General features: G+C 39.4%; 1 protein-coding gene, 1 long non-coding RNA gene and 1 pseudogene across 4 annotated transcripts in view; 1 reads left to right on the plus strand and 2 right to left on the minus strand.

Moving 5' to 3' along the window:
- LOC309843934 overlaps window positions 1–24,188 on the minus strand; it is a 1,014,078-nt gene that overhangs the window by 958,001 nt on the left and 31,889 nt on the right. The gene's annotated exons all lie outside the window — the stretch shown is intronic.
- Window positions 1–24,188, plus strand: part of LOC309843930 (uncharacterized protein) — a 273,507-nt gene that overhangs the window by 28,118 nt on the left and 221,201 nt on the right. The window contains exon 2 of one of the 2 annotated variants that reach the window (XM_082689953.1): window positions 3,199–3,330. The gene's annotated coding sequence lies outside the window, so the exon portion shown is untranslated. Of the gene's footprint in view, window positions 1–3,198; window positions 3,331–6,929; window positions 6,993–24,188 lie in introns of those variants that run through there. The other variant, XM_082689954.1, reaches the window with a different exon arrangement.
- On the minus strand, window positions 18,495–20,942 carry LOC309843700 (large ribosomal subunit protein uL10 pseudogene; annotated as a pseudogene). Its single transcript has one exon. The product of its transcript is annotated as a large ribosomal subunit protein uL10 pseudogene (transcript).

Here is a 24,188-nt window from a genome sequence, read left to right on the forward strand (position 1 = left end):
AGAGAATCCTAAGCAGGCTCCATGCTGATCACGAACTCAGCCGAAAACCAACAGTTGGGATACCTAAACGACTGATGGAGAGAGTGACACAGCGAGAGAGGGAACACAGGTAGGGGAGTGGGAGAGGGAGAAGCAGGCTTCCCACTGCTGAGCAGGGAGCCTTATGTGGGGCTCAATCCCAGGATTCTGGGATTATGACCTGAGCTGAAGGCGGTTGCTTAACCAACTGAGCCACCCAGGCATCCTATACTGATGTTTTCAGTTGAAATTCAGGGATACAAGACTTTTGTTATGTTTTCATATATTAAATCTGTATCTCCTTAGACACTGGGAATCATGGTTGTCAAGGACACAAGGGATGAGGAGATTACAATATCCTTATCGTTATACATACAATATCCTATCATTACTTGTTTGCTTTATCCTCCATTACATACAAAATCATTGCAAACTAGTAATTCTAATACAACTATAGTTGGCATGATCGCAGAAAACACTTGGTTTTCTTGTAAATATTGTCTTTTTGGGTTTTGTTATGTAGTTGTATTATCTGCTTTCATGTGGGGACTTGGGGGGATTCTTATCTATTTGCTGCTTATATAGTGGCATATACTAGCTCAGAATTCCCTTTTGAAAGTTCTGAAGTTTCCTTGGCTAATTAAACATATGTAAAGAGTAATCCTGTTGGCTGATTATTGTTTAGTGGACGGTGTACTTTATGGTTTATTTAAATCCTAACCACTAGACTACCAGGGAGCTAATGGTTTATTTAAAAAGGCCATTATAGTACCATGAGTCGATGTGGTGGGCCTCTCCAGACTAATCCTACTGGGGATTCCAGAATAAGGTCAAGCAAACTATAATAGCAGTTGGGGGGTGTCTTCGGTGTTGTGATCAGTGAAGGGACCAGCATGTGGCCTGGAAAGGTTTAATTTAGTCCGTAATTTTCAGTGAACCTTCAAAACTTCCCAAATAAAGGTTCAATTAAAATCAAAGCAGTGTGATTGCTATCTAAATGCAGCCTTAAGAAAAATACCCTGTTGCTTCCTCTGAACCAGATTGCTACTTGTATGCAGAAATTCTGGAGTGGCACTTGGGATAGTGGATGTGTATTGTGTTTTGGTTGCCTGTCACTCATTTCCCCTACTTAAGCATACACACTAACTTCTTTTATTGTTGTTGTTTAATTCATTTTTTAAAAAAGATTTTATTTATTTGACAGGCAGAGATCACAAGTAGGCAGAGCAGCAGGCAGAGAGAGAGGAGGAAGCAGGCTCCCAGCTGAGCAGAGAGCCCGATGCGGGGCTCGATCCCAGGACCCCGGGATCATGACCTGAGCTGAAGGCAGAGGCTTTAACCCACTGAGCCACCCAGGTGTCCCTGTTTAATTCATTAAAAAAAAAAATTATGTCAGGTTTTTAGACCAGTTTTAGATTCACAGCAAAACTGAGGAGAAGGTGTAGACATTTCTTATTTACTTCATACACCTGCCTGCACACTTGCAGAGCCTCCCTCAACAACATCCCCTCCAGAGTGGTACAGAATGTTAGAATTGATGAACCTACATTGACATATTCTAGTCACCTAAAGTATGTAGTTTATGTTACAGTTCACTCTTGGTGTTCTTTCTTTGGGTTTGGACATGTATCCATCATTATGGCATCATACAGGTAGAGTATTTTCATTGCCCTGAAGATCTGTGCTCCATCTGCTCATTCTTCCCTACCTCCCACCCCGGGCAACCACTAGCCTTTTTATTGTTTCCATAGTTTGCCTTTTCCAGAATGTCACAGAGTTGGAATCTTACAGTATGTAGCTAATTTCCTTTTGAATAATTATCTCTCCTTCTAGAAATTTTCTACCTTTAGGGGATTATCACCCCCTAGAAGTCGGCATGTGACTCCAGCTAAATAAAGCAGAGTCTTAGGAATTTCCGTTACTGGAGTGATGCAGAAAGGTTCAAGATGAGGGGTGTCTGGGTGGCGCACAGTAGGTTAAGTGCCTGCCTACAGCTCAGGTCATGATCCTGGGGTCCTGGGATTGACCCCACATTGGGCTCCCTGCACTGGGGATCCTGCTCTCCCCACCCACCACTTCCCCTGCTTGTGCTCATGCGTGTGCTCTTTCTCAAATAAATGTAAAAATCTTAAAAAAAAAAAAAAAAGAAAGGTTCAAGATGGTGGGAAATTATTCATTCCAGTGATCATATTGTGATGAGAGTGTTTATTAATCCCCCCTGCCTTGGGGCTGCCCTGATTCTTGACCTTTTCCCAGCTTGTTTCTCCAGTCTTGCTGCTGAAGAACACTTTTGTGTGTTCTCTGAAATAACCTTAATACATTTATCCTCTGTTTTGAATGGTTTCTCTTACTTACAAAAAGCAATTGTATCTAATTCAGTGGTGGTCCCTAGAGTACATTAGAAATGTTCAATCTATTTAAATTGCATTCCTTCTTCTAACAGTTCTCCCATCCTCCTTTCCCTGTTCTGTTGAAAAAAATTTTGGAAATACTAGTTTTGTAAAAAGATAAAGGTATACTTGACCAAAGGACTCAAAAATAAAATGCTCATTTTTATAAATAAATATAAAAAATTAAAATTTATTCCAACAAAATGATGTAGCACCTGAGACTGAATGTCATTACCAGGAGGAAGGCCTCTGGTTGAGGAGGACAGCTAGGAGAGGATGGCTAGTAAGTGATTTGATGCATCATTATAGAAACTTAACTCAGAATGAGGTTATCAGAATGTTACAGTTGCTACTGGAGGGTAAATTCAACAACTTACCTTGGATAAGGAAGGGGAATTAATATTTATTAAGTCTTTTGTTTCACCTAAGTTTTGTATATGTTATTTTACATATGCCTTTCATATGTTTTTTTCACATTATCCTCATTAAAATAATTCCATATCTTATCCCATGTCTTAGCACCTTCATTTTATAAACAGAAAAACTGTGAATAAGAGAAGTTAGTTAACTGATGCTCACACAACAAGAAAGTGCCAGACCCAAAAGTCTAAATCTAAACTCAGGTTAACCTAAGTATCTACTCTTCCTACTACATCATCTCCATCATCAAATTGAATCTGAGACTATAGAAAACAAACCATAGAGAACAAAGATGGCGGATTGAGTATGTGCAAAAGCTACCACTCTTTTGTCAAAACCCAAACCTTTCTAAAACAGTTTTTTTTTAAAGGCATAAGCATGAGGACAAGAGAGCAGGAGAGGAACAACAAAACTTGGGAAATTGATAAGCAGATGGAAAAGTGGTAATTGAATAAGCAGACAGACTTCAGATATCCGAATCCTAGGCTGGCAGTGGAAAAAGGTGAGTAACAAATTGATTCACACTGTTGAATCAACAAGGCTCAAGAAATAGAAGGAGTTTGGGTGGCTCAGTCAGTCAAGTGTCTGCCTTCAGCTCAGGTCATGATCCTGGGGTCTCTGTTCAGTGGAGCGCCTGCTTCTTCCTCTCCCACTTCACTTCACTTTGCCCCTCCCTCTTCACTTGTGCTCTGCCTCTCGCTTTCTCTCTCTCAATAAATAAATGGAATCTTTAAAAAAAAAAAAAAAAAGTAAGAACCAGAGCTGATACCTGTGTAGGTGAAAGGAGAGTGGTCTAATTTTGAAGCAGTGGGCTCCCCAGATCTATATCCACCTCTACAGAGCTGTCTGATGTCTTGCTCCTTTGACATCCTAGAGGACTAAAGATACATTCTCTCTGGAGAAGGTGATGCAAAAAGTCACTGGAGGATCCCATGCACATTTGAGGACAGGAGCCATAGTGAAAGCAGGGGAAAGAGTTAAAGTTTGCATACTCAGGGGCGCCTGGGTGGCTCAGTGGGTTAAGCTGCTGCTTTCGGCTCCGGTCATGATCGCAGGGTCCTGGGATTGAGCCCCGCATTGGGCTCTCTGCTTCCTTTTCTCTCTCTCTGCCTGCCTCTCTGCCTGCTTGTGATCTCTCTCTGTCAAATAAATAAATAAAATCTTAAAAAAAAAAAAAAACTTTATTAAAAAAAAAAAGTTTGCGTACTCAGTAGTGAAGTCACTGTCTGTCCCTGCACATGTGACAGAAAAGTGGAAGTCAGGCCCATAGCCTCTAGATGAGGATTTCAGGTGATTATTCTCTGGGGATCTGAGCAGCTCATGGCTCTCCAAGAGGAAAGATCGAATGATAGTATCAGGGCTTCTTTGCTGAAATAGCTTGCCTCATCAGAACTGAAGCCCATGCAAACTGGCCCTACTTTTGTGCTCAGAGCTTTTAATCATTCAGAACATTTCTAAAATTTTTAATTGTGGCAAAAAAAACCATTCAAAATTTTCCATCTTAACTACTTTTGAGTGTGTAGGTCAGCAGCATTAAGTATATTCATATAAATGTTGTACAGTAGATCTCTAGAACTTTTTCACCTGGCAAAACTGAGTATATCCTTTGAACTACAACTCCCCACATCCCCTTACCCTCACCCTTGGCAACACCATTGTTCTGTCTCTATGGGTCTAACTACTTTAGACATTTCTTAAAAGTGGAATCATGGGGTGCTTCGGTGGCTCATTTGGTTAAGTGGCTCCCTTCTGCTTGGGTCATGATCTCAGGGTCCTAGGATTGAGCCCTGTATCGGGCTCCCTGCTCATTGGGGAGTCGTCTTCTCCCTTTGTCTCTTGCCCCCACTTGTGCACTCTCTCTTCCTCTCTCAAATAAATAAAATCTTTTTTTTTTTTAAAGATTTTATTTATTTATTGGACAGACAGAGATCACAAGTAGGCAGAGAGGCAGGCAGAGAGAGAGAGAGGGAAGCAGGCTTCCTGCGGAGCAGGGAGCCCGATGCGGGGCTCGATCCTAGGACCCTGAGATCATGACCCGAGCCGAAGGCAGCAGCCCAAACCACTGAGCCACCCAGGAGCCCCTCAAATAAATAAAATCTTAAAAAAAAAAGTGGAATCAGGGGTGCCTGGGTGGCTCAGTGGGTGAAGCCTCTGCCTTCTGCTCAGGTCATGATCTCAGGGTCCTGGGATCGAGTACCGCATTGGGTTCTCTGCTCAGTGGGGAGCCTGCTTCCCCGTCTATCTCTGCCTGCTGCTCTGCCTACTTATGACCTCTCTCTCTGTGTCAAATAAATAAATAAAATATTTAAAAAAAAGTGGAATTATATAGTATTGTCTTTTTGTGACTGGCTTATTTCACTTAACATGATGTCCTCAGGGTTTATCCATGTTGTAGCATGTGACAAGATTTCTTCCTTTTTAAATATTTATTTTATTTTTTATTAGAGAAAGAAGGGCAGAGAGAGAGAGAGAGAATCCCAAGCAGTCTCCACACCCAGCATGGAGCCCAGTGCAGGGCTTTGATTTCACAACCATGAGATAGGACCTGAGCCAAAATCAAGAGTAGGACACTCAGCCGATTGAGCCACCCTGCTGCTCTAAGATTTACTCCTTTTTAAAATCTGAATAATATTCCAACTTCTAATCAGCTTTTAATATTCCACCCATAAACTTGTGTAGACAATGCACAATTATCAGGCATCAGAGGAAAACCTCTTGCATGAAAGATTGACACAAATAAACATAAAACACTAGATTATTCAGAGACAAGATTACATTTTAAAAGCTATCAATTAAAATGTCAGAGAAGATATCACACAGGAAGCAATAATGAAATAGCCATTTTTTTTTTTTTTTTAAAGAACAGTAAGAAAAAATACCCCAAAATGTTCTCAGGAAAACCTCACTGGTAGAAATATCAAGATGGGGAAATTTCTCAAAAAGTAGAGAAAAAGGGAAAAAACATGGAAAATAAGAGAAAAAAGATAAAATTAGATCAATAGGTCAGAAAAATCTAAAGTCCAAAAGTATAGGGGTTCTAGGTGAGAGAACAGGGGAAATGGAGGGGCAGTAGTAAAAAAATAATACGCAAAATTACCCAGATTGGAAGAGCATGAATTTTTCAGTTGTGGGACCCATATAGTTCCTTACAAAATGGCACACCATCATGAAATCTCAGGACAGCAGGGATAGTAAAAGCACTTTGCAATTTATAAAGCATTAAAAAAACCAGAAATTAGAATGACATCAATATCACAACAGTAATGTTGGGAGCTAGAAGACAATGGAGAAACATCTTCAAAACTGTGATAGAAAATGATCTCCCGGTGCCCCGGGGTGGCTTGGTGGGTTAAAGCCTCTGCCTTCGGCTCAGGTCATGATCTCAGGTCCTGGGATTGACCCCCGCATCGGGTTCTCTGCTCAGCGGGGAGCCTGCTTCCCCTTTCTCTCTGCCTGCCTCTCTTCCTACTTGTGATCTCTGTCTGTCAAATAAATAAATAAATAAATAAATCTTAAAAAAAAAAGAAAGAAAAGAAAATGATCTCCAATTTAACATTCTATACCTAGCTAATTTATTAATCATGTATCTAATGTATATTAAACTTGTGAGTGTGAAGGCTCTACTTTACCATTTCGCATGCTGGTTGCAGTTAGAGAAATGAATATAAAAGAAGATAGGTCACTTCTATTTTATTTTTGTGTTTTAAAATAAACTTTTAATTTTAGAATATTTCAGATTTGCAGAAAAACTGTAAAGATAGTACAGAGTTCCCATAACTCCACACCAGTTTGCCCTACTATTAACATCCTACATTAGTATGGTACATTTGTCATAATTTGGGAACAAGTGTTGATATATTTTCTTACTTTCGTCACATTTCCTTCATTTTTACCTTATGTCCTTTTTCTATTCTAGGATCCTGCCCAGGATACTGCATTACATTTAGACATCACATGTCATTAGACTTCTCTTGGTTATGATAGTTTCACGGACTTTCCTTGTTTTTTGATGACCTTGATAGTTTTGGGGAGTAGTGGTCAGGTTTTTTTGGATTTCTCTCAGTTGGAATTTATGGGGTGTTTTCTTATTTTAGACTGAGGTTATAAGTTTTTGGAAGGAAGACTTCACAGGTAAAGTGCCATTCTCATCACACCCTATGAAAGGTACATAGCATCAACATGACTTAATCACTGTTAATGTTGACTGTGATCATCTGGCTATTGTAGTGTTTCTCAGGTTTCTCCATTGTAAAGTTACTCCTACTCCCCCTTTTTCTTACTGTACTCATTGCAGGGAAGTCACTGTCTGTAGCCTACACATCGGGGGTGGGAGTTAATCTCCACATCCCTGAGGTTAGAATATCTATATAAATTACTTGAAATTCTTCTGTGTGGTAGATTTGTCTTATTTATTTATTCAATAATTTATTTGTATCAGTACTGACCCCTGGATATTTATTTTATACTTTGGATTATAAGTCAATACTTACATTTCTTTTGTTGTGTATTTCTTTTTGTAGCACTTTTTTTCAGAGATGCTGTGTCACAAAGATGCAGAACATTCCAGTTGTCTTTCTTCTAATATATAGCCTTTAGTCTAGATCCCAAAGCAGATAAAATTGATGTACTGAAAAAACTGCTCTCCTACTTGTACACAAGTCATAGACTTTTATTAAAATAAATGAAGTCAGCATTCTCTCTTAGCAATGAAAACTGTTCCGTGGAAAGCACAGTGCCTATGGAGCTTATGATCCATTTACTTAGTGTAATGCCATTCCCCTGAATTAGGTCTGTTGAAATGAATTTATGTTGTAGTTAACCGAGCTGCTATAGAACTTGAGCCATTAAAATGCCTCTTACTGTACTGATTATCATTTGACTCATATCCCTGTCAAGCAATATATGTAGGGAAATGTGTTTCTTTAATTTTGAGATGACTTTATAACAGAATTATATTTAGAGTACATAGAGCTTCTTTAGCAGGTTTATAAAAAAAATCTTCAAAAGATTTAGATACTAACTCTGAATATTTCTTTTGAAAATACATTTGTTTTCATTCTTGAATGAATTTCTCTATCTGTGGTCCTCATAGACTTAGACTGTACAACTTCAATCATATAAAGTACTATAATTGTTCGAAACAAAGACTCATGACAAGTCATTAACCTTGGGAAGGTTAAACAGAACAGTGTAGAGTAGTAGAAGAACAACTTTAATGTGAATGTTTCTTAAATTTCATGATTCAGTGTGAGGATTTATACAGGTTGATGGTGTAAGTCATTTATCAAATTTAAGAGATTTTCTTCTAGTCCTTGCTTAGTATCATAACTTAAAAATTGAGAATTAATGTTAAATTAGTCAAGCATTTTTAAAGAAACTGTCATTTTTTCCTCCTTTAATCTGTTAATGTAGTAATTTGCATTAGTAGATTTTCTGTCTAAATTTTCTATGTCAACCATTCTTGTATTCCTGGGGAAAATGTTAACTGGTTCATATGAAATATAAATTATTTATTCCTTAAAGACTTGGCAGTGCTTTCTTATAAAACCATCTTGGGCCAGCATCCTTACTATCTGACAGATCTTTTAATAATTAAAAAAATTTCTTCTATGTTTATTGATCTTTGTGGTTTAATAAGTCTTCCTGAGTTAATTTTGTTAACTTATATTTTCCTATATGATCACTTATTTTGTCTAGGTTTTCAAATTTGTTGGTATAATGTTATACTATATTATCCTGAAATAAAAGATAATACTCTTTACATACATCTTATATTATTTTCTTGATCCTGTCTCAATGTTGTTATTTGTGGTTTCTTTTTATTTAACTTACCAAAGTTTGTCTATTTTATTGGTCTTCTCCAGGAACCAGTTTTTTTTTTTTTTTTTAAATTTGTTTGACACAGAAAGAGATCACAAGTAGGCAGAGAGGCAGGCAGAGAGAGAGGGATAAGCAGGTTCCATGCTGAGCAGAGAGCCCAATGTGGGGCTTGATCCTAGGGCCCTGGGATCATGATCTGAGCTGAAGGCAGAGGCTTAACCCACTGAGCTACCCAGGTGCCCCTCCAGTAACCAGTTTTGAATTTACTTGATTTATTGATTTCTACTTCTTCTTCTTCTTTTTTTTTTTTTTTAAGTAAATAAGGTAACACCAAATAACCATTTAATTAACTTAAGTGTTTGTGGAAAAAATTTTGACTGGAAATGTGCTGGTGATGGAAAAAACATCCAAACAAGCCCTGCTTCCCCTCCCCCTGACAAAAATAAAAGTTTCAGTTTGCATAAATTGCTCAATTCTCTTTTTTTATAGAAGAGAAACTTTATTCCGTAGTGGTATTCACAGATTTGCAGACTTTCAAAGGTCTTAAGATATATCCCATGAGAGTGCCATTGGTGTTTTGTCTTTAATAAACTGACTTTGATGGAAAAGCAAGGATCCTGTGACTGTTGCTTTAGTTATTACTGTCAACTTCTCCATAATGCATAAAATTATAAGGTGATAAGAAGAGTATATAAAGGGCAGGGGAGAACCCCTTGTGGGTAAACCAACTTATATAGCAAAATAGGTAAATGATTTTGCGCTTAAATTACAGATCCATTATTGAATCTGCACCTAAAATGTACAGAAGACTGGCTTCTTAGTAATATTTAAAAATAGCTGTGTCAGTTCTTTCCTGCTTCTGGGGCTCTTTTATGATCATCCCTGCAGAAAAACTTCAATAATGAGGGAGAAAATAAAAATATTTGCATTTGGAATTAAGTTTTGCCATCACTTTCTGTTTCCCTTCTTTATTTTTACTGATATGCATGTGTGTAAACATGAAAGCTAGAATTGATTAGAACAATAATTTTGTGGCCCACAGAACACATGCTAAATCAGCACTCTTGTCTGGAAACTGGACATTTATCTTTCCAAGCCAGGCTAACACCTAATTGTCTCCACATTGTGAGAAGTGTAAAGGCCATCACGACAATGGGGCAGAAAGTTTAGCCAATTCGATTTATTTAACACCTCATAACGCTCTGGAGTTTTTCTTCACTGCCCAGGCTTGTAAAATTTATTATGAACCTTTAATCCCTCCCCCTGCTTTCCTGAGAGTTTTAAAGTGAGTATAAAACAACAACAAACAGAGTCTATAAAAGCATTTCCACAGCAGCCGCACATGTTGCCTGTGTGTGATTAGACTGCGGGCTTGTCAGTGCCTTTAAAAATGTGTTCCAAATGTGTTAGTCGTTTCAGACAGTCTTGTCTAGATTCTGGCTTTCTTGTGTGAAAGAGATGTTAACAGCAAGTTGACATTTGTGTGGATTATATTCCTCATTCTGCCTTTGCTTTTTAATATTTGTTATAAGGATTCTATAGTCACACAATTAAAAAACTCCCAATATTATTACTTTTATCATAAAGACAGTACATTCATATGGAAAGAAGTTAAGACATTGCAGAAAAAACTAAACTGAAAGATAAAATTCCCTCGTTTTCACGTCTGCGTTTGCTCCAAGATACTTTTTTGTCTTTTTTTAAGTGTGAGACATGAATTTTGACTAACAGTGTCACTGATTACTTCAGAAGGTTGGACTGTAGTTATGAAACCAGAGTGATTAGTCATCAGTAACCAGATTCTAACAGCAGAACAACAGCCAAAAATAAAACAAAATAAAAACCAGGAAAATTCCTTTAATGTCAAATTACTAGCTGTCATTTGCAAAGGCAAAAAAACGATGGCTTACTTCACTTCTATCCTAGTAAAGAATTCACAGTGCATATTATTGCTCTAAAGGGGGAAGATCCTTGCTCGTGAATGACACTGGACCGTATAATTTATCATACAAGGCAGACAAAAGGCATAAACCAGAACAGTCCTGGATAAACCAGAGCATGTGGTCATCCCACATATGTTCAGTCTGTTCAGTTTTAGCATTGATTATGTACTGCTTCATACTGTTATTTTGCTTCATATATGAAGACTTGTTTTACATTTTAACTTATTATCAAGGAAGATAATAAGCATCCAACTGAATGACTGGTAAGATTTGATATGTATTGGTAGGAATTAAATGATTCATAGGAAGTCATAGTAAGAATTCAACTTTTTTTTTTTTTCTTTCTTGATTGGTTAACAAAAACCCTAATCACTTTTAAGATTTTTCTGCCTCTGCCTCCAGAACATCAGCCTCTTCCTTTGTAATTTTGTGGATTGTTGGGTTCTTTGATCTTTTTTCAAAGCTTCTGAACTTGCATTGAGACACGTACAGGAGGATTCTCTACCTGATTCTGGATTGACTATTAATTCTGAGGCCCAGAATGTCTGGCACTCTGTACCAGTGAATTAATCAATGGTCTCACCATATTTTCAAAATGGATGGTCCTATTCCTGGGCTTCTATTCTATTTCTCTTGGGATAAGGTTATAGTATCAAATACTTGTTTGCTTGGCATTCCATCCCAAACAGATTAACAAAAAGACAGATTTAAAGTGAGGCAGGATAAGAGGGAACAATGATGACTGTTGAAGGGAAAAACCTAAATAAAAGCTTTTTTTTTCCACGGCAGAACTCTTTTTTTGTTGGAATTTCTTTACTTGCCTTGCTAAGTTTGAAAATGATTCTGCACTTACTTTCCCATCCCCTTCAGAGTTGTATAACAACAGCCTCAGTCTGCTAGAAAGACAAATGCTTGAGCAAATAAACTACCATACAGCATTGTAAGAACAATAATAGACAGACTTTTGATGATTCCTGGAGAGAGTGACAAGCTCTGTGAGGGTGGGAGTGGTGAATGGGGTATGATGTTAGGGCAGGTGGCTCCTGATCTGAGTTCTGAGAGATGGATAAATCTATTACGAAGCATAGGAATAAAAGGATCATGAAAGACTTGTATGAGTGTAAAAATCCTATAATTGAAGTGTCGGGTGTTGGAACTACTGTTAAAATTGATTTGTGGCTGGTTACGTTCTTTCACAGGAGGTATGAAACTGACTGATCTCTTTATATACCACATGTTTGTATAAAAACTGCTCCAAATGGTATTGGAGTGATTTTTCTATCTTAATAACTATAACATTGTTTAAAAAGACATAAAAATAGTTCATGTAATTAAGAACATACATACAAATATATGATATATACATTTTTTACATATGCCCACAATTAGACTCTCTTTTTTCTAGGTATCTGTTTTTAAAAAACTGTTTAGATCTCCATGGAGGTACTATATTTTGCAACAATGTAAGTCTTTGAGGTGCCCCAAATTTATAAACCTGTGTCCAGAGATTATAACTTCCTTAGTGAACCATAAAACACATATGCTCTAGTAATTAAAAGTACTTATGGGGTTGAAGCATGCTTGAAACTCCCAAATAAGTTTCTAAGTACTTTTCCAGAGAACCACTTGTCTAAGAAAGACTATGCCAGTTCTCCACACAACAGTGATTCGCACCATTGAACTCAGAATACCTGATGACTAGCTTTCTTCAACATGGAGATTTGATCCTTCATTTGTCTGTGATGAGAATATATCATTGAACTGTGGCTTGGGGATACTGTGAGTTAGTAAATTAGGGAAGTGAGAGTTTTAATTTTCCTGGTTAAGATTTATCACCATCCTTTGATATTGCTATAACTAAATGTAGTTATGGTTGGATTTTGGTTGGTTCTCAATGATCTAGACCAACTGGTAGTTTGTGTAGAGGACTGACAGGTCACCACTTTGCTTGGTGCATATGTCATGGCTCTGGTCTGTGGCTGGAGGTGACTTTGGTCATCTTGGAGGGGCCTTATTCCCTTTGGTCAATTTTCCTAGCTTTATTGCCTGTAATGACCTTTTCTCACAACTGTGTAAGGCTCTTTCCATTCTTCAACCCTTTTCTTAGGGGAGAAAGAAGAGATGTAGTATAGCACCACCCTGTGGGAATTGGTACTGGGGAGACCAGTGCAAGAACCTGCTGATAATTCTGTCTACTCCTATTGTTGTCAGTAATAAAGTCCTTGATTTCTGACCTAGGAGTCTCATGTCTTCTGCCAGCACCCATGAAACGGTGGCAGGCTAAAATGTTACTTTGCAAGTTGGGTAAAATCTGACTCTCTATATTTCTTGACATTTCTTTTGTAAGTCTCCCTGTGGTCCAATTTCTTTGCCCACCCATTATATATGGGTGTTTTCCAAAGTTCTGCCTCTGGCTCATTCCTTTTCTCTTTGCTCATCCCTTCCCATGGTGATCTTATTTAGTCTTGTGTGTGGTTCTAAATGATGGAGGATGCCTTCCAACTCTGCATTTCTTGCCTCAAACTCTCATTTGAGTTCTGAACTCATACATCCAACTCTGGGTATGGAGTTGGGGTATGGAGATGGGATGCTCAGGGTACCTCAAACTTAACATGTCTCATACTAACTACTTGTACCGCCTGTGTTCTTCCCTCCTTTAGGATCTTTACCTCAGTTGGTGGTCCAGTCACTTACCTGGACACTTAAGTGATGGTTCTTGATTTCTAGCCTCCTATGAAACCCACCAATTTTAGTCTCTAGTACCACTGATTTCCTTCTTAAGTAATTTTCACTTTCAGCTTTATTATCACTATTCCAGTTTGAACCCCCATTATTTGGTTCTCAGTCACAGAAAGAGTTTATTAGCCAGCGTTCTCCAGAGAAATAGAATTTTACATACATGAAGTATATCTATATATCTATTTATCTCCGATAGAAGATAGCCACCTAGCTAAGTAGCTAGGTAGGTTTATTATGAAGAATTGACTTATGTCTTTACAGAGGCTGGTAAGTTCAACATCTGGAGGTGTGGGAGACATAGGAAGAGTCAGTATTTTAGTTCAAAGGCCATCAGGCAGAGGCGCCTGGGTGACTCAGTGGGTTAAAGCCTCTGCCTTCAGCTCAGGTCATGATCTCAGGGTCCTGGGATTGAGTCCCCCATTGGGCTCTCTGCTCAGTGGGGACCCTGCTTCCTCCTCTCTCTGCCTGCCTCTCTGCCTACTTGTGATCTGTCTCTGTCAAAGAAATAAATAAAATAAGAAAAAAAAAAGGCCATCAGGCAGGATGGAGCACTGTTACAGATGAAGTTCAAAGGCAGTGGGCTGGGGCGCCTGGGTGGCTCAGTGGGTTAAGCCGCTGCCTTCGGCTCAGGTCATGATCTCAGGGTCCTGGGATCGAGTCCCGCATCAGGCTCTCTGCTTAGCGGGGAGCCTGCTTCCTCCTCTCTCTCTCTCTGCCTGCCTCTCTGCCTACTTGTGATCTCTGTCTGTCAAATAAAATAAATAAAATCTTTAAAAAAAAAAAAAGGCAGTGGGCTGGAGAGTTCTCTCCTGCTTTGAGGAAGGATTGGCCTTTCTATTCTGTTCAGGCCTTCAGCTGACTGGATGAAGCCTACACACAATATGGAAGTAATCAGCTTTACTCAAGTCTACCCATTTAAATGTTAATTTTATTCCCAAATACCCTTATAGAAATGCCCAGAATACTGTTTGACCAACTATCTGGGCACCTTATGGCAAAGTCAAGTTGACATATAAAATCAACCATCATAAATAGCCTCCAAAATGGTCTCTGTGTTTTCACTTTTGTTCCTTTCAAATTTGTCCTCCAAAGGCATCTATCCAAAAGACAAATCAGACCACATGGCTCTTCTGTGTTAAACTGTTCAGTGATTCCATATTACCTCCCAAATAAAGTCCATACTGCTAAAGTCAGTTCACGTGTAAAGAACTCTTCCTTTGCCCATATCGCTTTCAAATTAGTTTCTTGCCACCCCTCCCCTGACATACTGTGCTCTTTTGTGACACTTAGTGTTGTAATGCCTTGGACACATAAAGCCAAGACTCCTGCACTCCTCCTAAGTGGAGTTCTTTCCTGGTCCCCTGGTATTTGCCTAATTCCCACTGCTGACTGATTCAAGGGTAACTCAAGGGTAAACCTGAGGAAGATTCCTGGCTTTCTCTGATTCTCCAGGGCCCTCTCTTCTGTGCATAATATGCTGTCCCTATTTTTACTATAGCTTTAGTACACTATGTTAGAAATAACTATTTGTCAGTCTGAACATGGGACCGACAAACCAACCTCTTTTATAAGGGAAGAGACTGTGTTTTACTTATCTTTGTAACCTCAGTGTCTGAATAGTGTCTGACATAGTGTTGCTCAATAAACGTTGACTGATCCACTGACTGACTTGAAGCCTCTAAAAACTCCATATTGGACTGGGATGGAGAAAATAAAGGAAGAGAAAACAGAGACCTGCTTAACGAAAACAAAAACTAAAACAAAACTAAAAGGCACCAAAAATTTTTTTAGATTTTTTGAGAAAGTAACTTTAAATAACTTTTAAAGTTAAAAGTGCCTGTAAGGCTGCACCTGGCTGGATCGGTTGGTGGAGCATATGAGTCTTGATCTTGGGGTTGTGAGTTTGAGCCCCACATTGGGTGTAGAGATTACTTAAAAATAAAGTCTTTTTTTTTTTTTTAAGATTTTATTTATTTATTTGACAGAGAGAAATTACAAGTAGTTGGAGAGGCAGGCAGAGAGAGAGAGAGGAGGAAGCAGGCTCCCTGCTGAGCAGAGAGCCCAATGCGGGACTCGATCCCAGGACCCTGAGATCATGACCTGAGCCTAACGCAGTGGCTTAACCCACTGAGCCACCCAGGCGCCCACTTAAAAATAAAGTCTTAAAAGAAAAGAATACCTGTTGGACCAGAGGCTATGTGTGACTCTCTTCATCATGATCATAAGGCTGTTTCTATTTCTGCTAGATAGCCACAAGGTTGGGGTTATATTGTAGGGCTAAGACTGAGAACTCAGGATGGTGATAAGTGGATGTTGTCACACTAGCAGGTAAGATCAGCTGACAGTTCAAAAAATTATTATCAATCATTATTACTGTTATTTTTGAAAGGTTTCAAATGCCTGAGAACACTGTAATTAGTGGTGTGTGTGTGTGTGTATGTGTGTCTTCCACTTAATACAGAGACATTTTTGCTGCAAGGCACTGTTTAGTCCGTACACCATATTCTGGGCACCTGAAACCATGGCAACCATGATTTCTGATCATTTGTAGGCAATTTAATTTGGCTTGAACATTTAGAGGCATTATTTTGCCAGTTATTTCTGGAAATGATTAAAAAAAAAAAAACACTTCAAAAGGCATGAATTTTTATTTTGTTTTCTTCTGAACCTTTAACATTATTTTTTTTTTTTTTAAATTCTAGAGGTAGAGAGTGATTTATAGCCATAAGGTTATCTGTTGTTTATAGACCATTTACTTTGTCTTTGAAATAGGGCTCAAGGAATTCAGTTTAGGCAGAGACAGGTATTATCTTATTTTTTAAAAAGATTTATCTCTTTATTTTAGAGAGAGAGAGGGAGAGAGGAGGGAGTGTGTGTTGGAGGAGCAGAGGGAGAGGGAGAGAGACTCTCAAGCAGATGTAGCACTGAGCTCAAGAGCCCGATGCTGGGCTCAGTCTCATGATCCTGAGATCATGACCTGAGCCGAAACCAGGAATCAGAAGCTTAATGGACTGTGTAATGCCCCTTTCTCATTTTTCTCTAAGTTAACACCATGGAGAGTACTTCTTTAAAAAAAAAAAAAAAGTTTTATTTGAGAGAGAACGAGTGTGAGTGGGGGAAAGGGCAGAAGGAGAGGGAGAAGCAGGCTCCCTGTTGAGCAAGGAGCCTGGTGTAAGGCTTGATCCCAGGACCCTGGGATCATGACCTGAGCTGAAGAAAGATACTTAACTTCCCGAACCATCCAGATACCCCTCAAGTACTTTTATTTATTTATTTATTTTTAAAGATTTTTATTTATTTATTTGACAGGCAGAGATCACAAGTAGGCAGAGAGAGGGAGAGGAGGAAGCAGGCTCCCTGCAGAGCAGAGAGCCCAATTCAGGGCTCTATCCTGGGATCCTGGGATCATGACCTGAGCCGAAGGCAGAGGCTTTAACCCACTGAGCCACCCAGGGGCCCCCGCTCCCAAGTACTTTAAATCCTGAAACGCAAACTGAGATAAAGAAAGACAGTTACTGGGGTGCCTGGGTGGTTCAGTGGGTTAAAGCCAAGCCTCTGCCTTCGGCTCAGGTCATGATCTCAGGGTCCTGGGATTGAGCCCCGCATTGGGCTCTCTCCTCAGCAGAGAGCCTACTTCCTCCTCTCTCTCTGCCTGCCTCTCCTACTTGTGATCTCTGTCTGTCAAATAAATAAATAAATAAAATCTTTAAAGAGAAAAAAAAAAAATAAAGACAGTTACTAATGGTTTACATGTGTGTTGGAAAGCAGGATGGTACCACTGTTGTTTAAAGCTTTTAACTGCAGAAAAAAAGTATGTCCAATTTCTAACAAACATCTTTTTTTTAAAAATCCAGTATCACTGTAGCTTTTCCATATACATTAGGTGAATCATCTATAGGCTGTGAAGATTGGTGTCACAAACTAACAGGCTGGGTTTTAATCCTAAAAGCTCAAGAGGAACTAATGTCCTTCACAGGCTTCTCACATTTGGAATTTAGAAGCTTCCATTCAGAATGACTCAAGATAAATTCCCCACATTTGTCAAAACTTGTGGATATATAAAGAATTTATTCTTCTGTCCAACGACAGTTTTGTTCTCTCATAGTCAGTGGGTGGGGGAGTGCTAGTACTTCTTGTTGATAAAATATTTATAAGGCAATATTTTCAATGTTATACAATTGAGATGGTAAACACATTTATATGAAATTTAATGAGGCCAAGTGGGAATGTAGTTAAATATCTTCTTAGAAATCTTGGCAAGTTAAAAATGGAGATTAAGATTCTAAGTCATTTTAAAACAGGATTCAATAATTTGTTATCTTTCAACCCTTTCGTAATTGTAGTGAGGAGTCATACAAAAAGTATAAATATTAAGATTCCTTCTGCTGTTATTTGTTTGGCTTGTCAGTGTCTCTAGAGCTTCTTTTTCCTTTGTTCAGACCACACACTTGGCTAAATGTTATCATTTGCATTTTGATAATACACTGGGTTTGTTAGTGGCAGAAATATTTTTATAAATAAATTAGAAGAAATTTTAAGTGTTTCATTTCTGTATGTAAACATCTATTGACTCAAAGAGCCTCATGTTATCAACAGAACTTTCATACTACAGTAGAGTTTTGTAATATGCAGTAAGGAAGTGTTAGTAATTGCGCAGACAGTCCTAGGAGTCTTGGTCTAAGAAGACAATCCTCCAGGGGCTGATGCCCTTCTAAGCAAATTCTATTAAGAATGGAGGTTTATTTTTTTATTATTTTATTTCCACATCATCCTCTACATTATAAGTGAAACCCATACCTTAAATATAAAATTGTCTGGTACAAGTTATTTTAAAAAGTTCACTTTGATTTTTTTTTAAATTTTATTTATTTATTTGACAGACAGAGATTATAAGTAGGCAAAGAGGCAGTCAGAGAGAGGAGGAAGCAGGCTCCCTGCTGAGCAGAGAGCCCGATGCGGGGCTCGATCCCAGGACCCTGGGATCATGACCTGAGCTGAAGGCAGAGGCTTTAACCCACTGAGCCACCCAGGTGCCCCCAAAAAAGTTCACTTTGATTTTTGAAGCAAGATTGTATGATAGAGTTTCAGTCCTGCATTTAATTAATTAACTAATTAAAAAGATTTTATTCATTTATTTATTTTAGATGGAGGGTGCTGGGGACAGAATGCACATGCAAGCTGGGTGGGGGAAGAGGAAGAGAGAATCCCAAGCAGGCTCTGCACTGAGCATGGAGGTCCACGTGGCGCTCAGTCACATGACCCCTAGATCATGACCCTAGCCAAAATCAAGAGTCAGATGCCCAACTTACTGAGCCACCCCAGGCACTCTAGTCCTGCATTTTAAGAGTTCCACCCACTTCCCACCTCTTAAGAAACTTCAGCTTCTGTCTGCCTGACCATTCCCAACATGCTTAGGGGAGCTGGTTTCCCTGAGTGTGCCTAGGGTGCTCCGTGTTTGCCTGGCCATCCTCATAAGTCCCACAAAATCCGGTGCCTTATGGCAAAAAAAGCTTGATGTTTTCTCTCTGGGCAGCATTGGACAGTAGAATGCATACTTGACCAATGCTGCTGTGTAGCATCTCTTGGGTCCTGCTGATGGAAAGACTTCCTTTTGGCTGGACTGATAAAAAATTCAGTATCCTGAGGACCCAGAGGCTGCCACACTACACTTCCTTCCCCATTCTGACTTCTCAACCATCATTACGTACTGCCTGAAGTGTTGAAAAAGATTTATCTTCCCTCTTTGGCTGGAGGCACTCCCTTCCATTCCCATTGGATTTGAGAAGTTGGAAACAGGCATCAAACCCCACTTGTCCTTTTATTGTGTTGTGTAAGTCTGTTTTCCTGTGTAAAGGTAAAAAAGAACCTGTTCTTGGTCTTACCTGAGACCTAGAAAATTCATCTTAAATCAGGGTCATTCCTTCCACCTGATATGGTCATTGTGATCTCATTCCATTCATTATCTTATTTCTCAGTCCTCTTCTTGATGGGTCAGTTCTCTTCCTTCTGATTTTTGTGGGTACATGACATCAGAAGTTACACAAATGATTACAAAATAGGTGGGAAAAAAGCAAAGCTCTCTCTTTTTTTTTAAATAGAACTTCCTTTTTAAGCCATTATTCTCACTTGGCAGTGGAAAACGATCTTGTCACCTTTATGTATTCTAGTCAACTGCATTATAAATGTTTCTTTTGTGTAAATGTTCAGTCAGATTTGCATATTATTATCTTAGCTGTTCTGAGTTCTGTCTCCCTGTCTTCTCTTTTCCCTATTATTGGTCCTGCTTCTGTTTCACTGGGCTCAAGGTTCTGTTAGCTGGCAGTGGTAAGAAGAGAGGGAGTTTGCTTATGTGGAGAGCATATGGTGTGGCAGCATACAGGCTGGTCCCCTCCCTTAGTCTTGCCCAGGTGCCAATGCAGTCCAGCTGTTGATGTCTGTAGCTGAATTTCTAGACATGGAGGATGCCCAGCATTGGCTCTTCTCTTTGTCATGGTAGATGATCTTCTGTGTCCAACTGGTACCATTTATAGCATAATGCAGGGGATCCTGTAGAGGCAGCATTACCCCCCCACCCTTTTCAAGTTTTTGCTAGTGTGGTTCTCTTCATTCTTTTTTATTAAGAGAAGTATGACTTTATTTTCTTGTTTCACAAATAGATTTGGCTGAATTGGTTGCTTTTTGGCGATTAGTCAAGGAGACCAAATCCCATATCCTTGTCCAACTCCTCCAACTCTTCCCTTGTTTTGACCTTGGCTGGGGCTGTGGCAGGAGCAGGTGCAGCAGTGGTGGCCGTGGCCACAGGGGCATCAGCCACAAAGGCAGAAGGATCAGCTGAGAAGGCCTGAACCTTTGCAGTGGGAAGGGGTCATCAGCCTCTGCAGACAAAGCCAGGACCCACTTGTATCCATTAATGATAGAAAGGGGCACTGATGCCACAGCTGGGTAGCCTGTCTGCAGACATACACTGACAACATAGTGGACACCATCCAGGAAGTGAGAATGCAGTTTCCTCAGTGTTGTCGGGCACTTCAGGGTGTTTGCCATTGTCAAACACGAGCTGGATGAGCAGCTCACAGGAGAAGGGGGGACATGTTCAGCATGTTCAGCAGTGTGGTTTGCGGGCTCCCACTTTGTCTCCAGTCTTAATCAGCTGCTTATCAGTCAGGATTTCACTGGTGCCCTTGAAGACTTCCGTGGTGATGCCTAGAGCCTGGAAGATAGAAGACTTCTTGGGCCTAGACCAGTGTTCTGGGCTGGCATAGTGACTTCACAGAGGGCTATGGCACCAGCTGGCACCTTGCTGGCTGGCAGCATGTCCCTGATCTCAGTGAGGTCCTCCTTGGTGGACACAAAGCGCATATTCCCCCGGATGTGAGGCAACAGTTTCTCCAGAGCTGGTTGTTCTCTAGGTGCCTTTGGAGGGGGCTTGTGCATCACGGTGTTCTTGCCCATCAACACAACAGCCTTCCCCGGAGGGACATGAGAATATGCCGCATCTGCTTGGAACCTACATTGTGTGCTTCCACAATGAAGCATTTTGGATAATCATCCAAAAGTTGGATGATCTTAAGGAATTAGTGGACTTCCATCCTGCCTTGTCTTCCCTGAGCATCAAGGTGGTGTGTCAGGAGTTGTCACATAGTGATGAAAGACAATGTTATTCTCACAAGGGTGCCTGGGGAGACCCCCCTCATTCTTTTGGCTGGCCTCTTTTGGGACTGAATCGTCTTACCAGATACTTTCAAGTGCCTATTCTAAGTTCACAAAAGACCTGGAAAATCCCCACTCCCTCAGAGTTCCTGTTTAGGAAACCAGAGGTGATGGTTACTTGTTCCTTCTCCTCTCTGCTGACCCTTTTCCTAGGCCTGCCCGGCATCCTATTAGGCCTGCTACTTACCACCAAAGTGGTTGGCAATCCCCTCTATCCAAAATCACCCTCACACTTCTGGGGAAATGCTCTTAGGCACCCACCCTCCCCTTGGGAGTACAGTAGAAAGTGAGGCGTGGGGTGTCCCAAATATGTGTTTTATTATTATTTTTTTAAGTATGATTTTCCAACTTGTTGTGTATTTTGTCCTCTGGAAGAGAAGGATAGGAACATAGAATAAATCTTCATGTCCTCTCCTGACTGTTTTTATCTTACAACTAGCTAGATATGCACCGAACAGTTTGTATTCGGAGTCTGTGTGAGTGTGCATGAGTGTGTGTGTGTGTGTGTGTGTGTGTGTGTGTGTGTGTGTGTGTGATGGGTGTTTGTTTTGAAAGTAGAGAGTTGTTAAGGGGAGGAGGGGAGCTGAAATCATCACTCTGTGTTTCAAGTTGCAGGTTGATAGGGATGACCCATTAGGGAAAAAAGACTTGATATATGGAGAGGGGAGAGCATTGCTGGAATGATAAAGAGGGAATGGTAGCTTGTGCTCTGTCTGCCTACCTGAACCTTTTGTCTTTTGCTTTTCAGTTGAAAATTTCCTGTCTTGTTCACTCTTGCCTGATTATTGCTTTGGGTGTTCTGAATAATGTAGCAGAGCCCTTAATTAAGGATCAGAGAAGATATCAAAACGTTGGAGAGGTCCATATTTTGGACTTCCTAGATTTTTCCCAACAGCTTTGTGTTGTGAGTTTAAAGTAGCAATATTCAACCAGGAGAAAGCAATAAAAGCTTACAGATAATCATGGTTAGGTTTGTAGATTGATTGTTTTCCTGAACGAAAATGTGAACTTCTCCCATAATGGTAATTGTTAGTGCTATAGTTGGGGAAAACAGTTGGGGCATGAACTCAGGATAAGTATAGAGGACCAGAGGATCCACATCAGAACAAGTTAGAGAGTATCTTATTGAAAATTATATTGTTTTTAAGTCCAGTGAATTGTTGTAACATCACATTGAGGAATAGTCTCACAACTCCCTTATACAGCAGTCTTTCCTGTCTGGGATGAACTTGTGCATCTGTGCTTTGCTTTCCAAGAATGAAAATTATGCTCGTTTTACAACTGCATAAAGCTTAGCATAATTGTGCAGGTAACTGCTTTAAAATACTGTTCTACAAAAATGCTATCATTCTAAGCTCAGAAAGAAAGGGGCAGGAAATCTCCTTAGGCTTCAACTGCTGAGTACCCAGAGACCTTAATATACTATTTACATATCAAGAGTCAGAAGTGGGTTTCTTTTAGTGGAGGGATATGACAGACCAACAGGGCTGACATCAGAATGTTAGGAAGACACATTTGGGAACATCTAATAAAGAAAATGATAATGTTAGGAGATCTAGCAAGAAGGCAAGATGTCCCAAGTGGAATGAAAGAGAAGGTAGGCAGGAAGCTGTGGTGCGGCTGGAAGTTGAAAACCAGAGGGGAAGGTGGAATAGAGGTAGAGGGTAATACTAAAAAGGGGTCAGGTGTCCAGTGAGAAAGGCAAGCTGGACAGGTCTCACAGGTGGAAACAAAATGTTAGCTAGAATCCTGTAGAGAGGTTACAACTAAAGTGGTTAGTATCCAGGCAAGAAATTCGCTAACTCTTGTGGGGCATGAGAAGCAACAAATAACATGAGCTCAAAATAGAATTCTAAGCTCAAAGCATTTTAAGACAGAGACCAGATACAGGTCTTGATGTGATGGAGTTAAATAGGTTAATGTGGCTAAAGTGAATAATATGGTCAAATTATTCTAACACTCGGCTCTCTAGAATACTTCACACACAACACACACACACACACACACGCACACATGGAGGACTGAAAAATTAAAGAACAGAATGTTCACAAAATCTCTTAGAAGTGGAAGGAAAATATGAGTGATTTCATTTTCTTGTTACTTCTGTATGCTTTCTAAATTGTCTTCAATTAATGTGTTATTTAAAAAAATAATATAAAAATAAAAAATAAATTGACCCAAATGAATTGCAGTGCATTTGCAGACAGTTTGAGAATTTGGTATTTTGTTCAGTGATTGGTGATTGATCTGCCTCTAAGGGGCACAGAGGTAAAACTAAATTATTGCAGGGCACAATAAATTCTCTTGGAATTGTGTAAATTTCCATATTCAGTCTGCTTGCCTTTTATTTTTTGCAGAAATTTCTCAACAGACTTGTAGAACAACCACTTTTTTTCTGAAACAGTCATTTAGGTTGGGTCTATCTGGGACAAGATGAAATAAGAGTTGGAAATTATTGAACTGAGGTGATTAATTGGAAGGATTCAAACTGAATAAATTAAGATTGGACCCCAATCCCAATCCCTGTACTCAGCTGGATACTTTTTATTGGCCAATGGAGCCCATAATGGGATAATGGAATAGGATAATGTTGGGCTTTGTTTTTTAGTTCATTTTGCAAATGAGAAAAGCCCTAGGCAAAATTCCTTTTGTTCTTAATGCCAAAATATTTCACCATTAACCCAACATAAAATGTATTAGATAATAATTTTTAAAAAATGCTGGACCAATAAACCTCATAATTTTTTAAACCTTGTAAAATTTAAAAATGTTTCCTGTCCCAAATATTTTCATTAACCCCAATGACAGAAGTAGAGCCAAAGATATTAATAATGAAAAGATAAACAAATCCTTCTCAGTTAAAGCTTTTATTCATACCTCAGGAATTGGGTTATAAGAAAATAAATATTTGGTTACATGAATGAAATTGACTATTCAGATATACTATACACACATATACGTGACTAATTTCAATTCTCTGGTCCAGTTGGAAAGTCAGTTTGAATAGCAGTCATGATTTTAACCTGTTCTTGTTCGTGTGCATCCTTTGAATTTTGGAAAGGCAGAGTTGCGTTAGGACAGTAATTGGATGCTTTGGCCATAGACTTGGATGTGAGAAAACTCACATGCTGTGTTTTTAATTAATGCA

Source organism: Mustela nivalis (genome assembly GCF_964662115.1).
Source record: "Mustela nivalis genome assembly, chromosome: 11".
Classification (NCBI taxonomy): Eukaryota; Metazoa; Chordata; class Mammalia; order Carnivora; family Mustelidae; genus Mustela; species Mustela nivalis.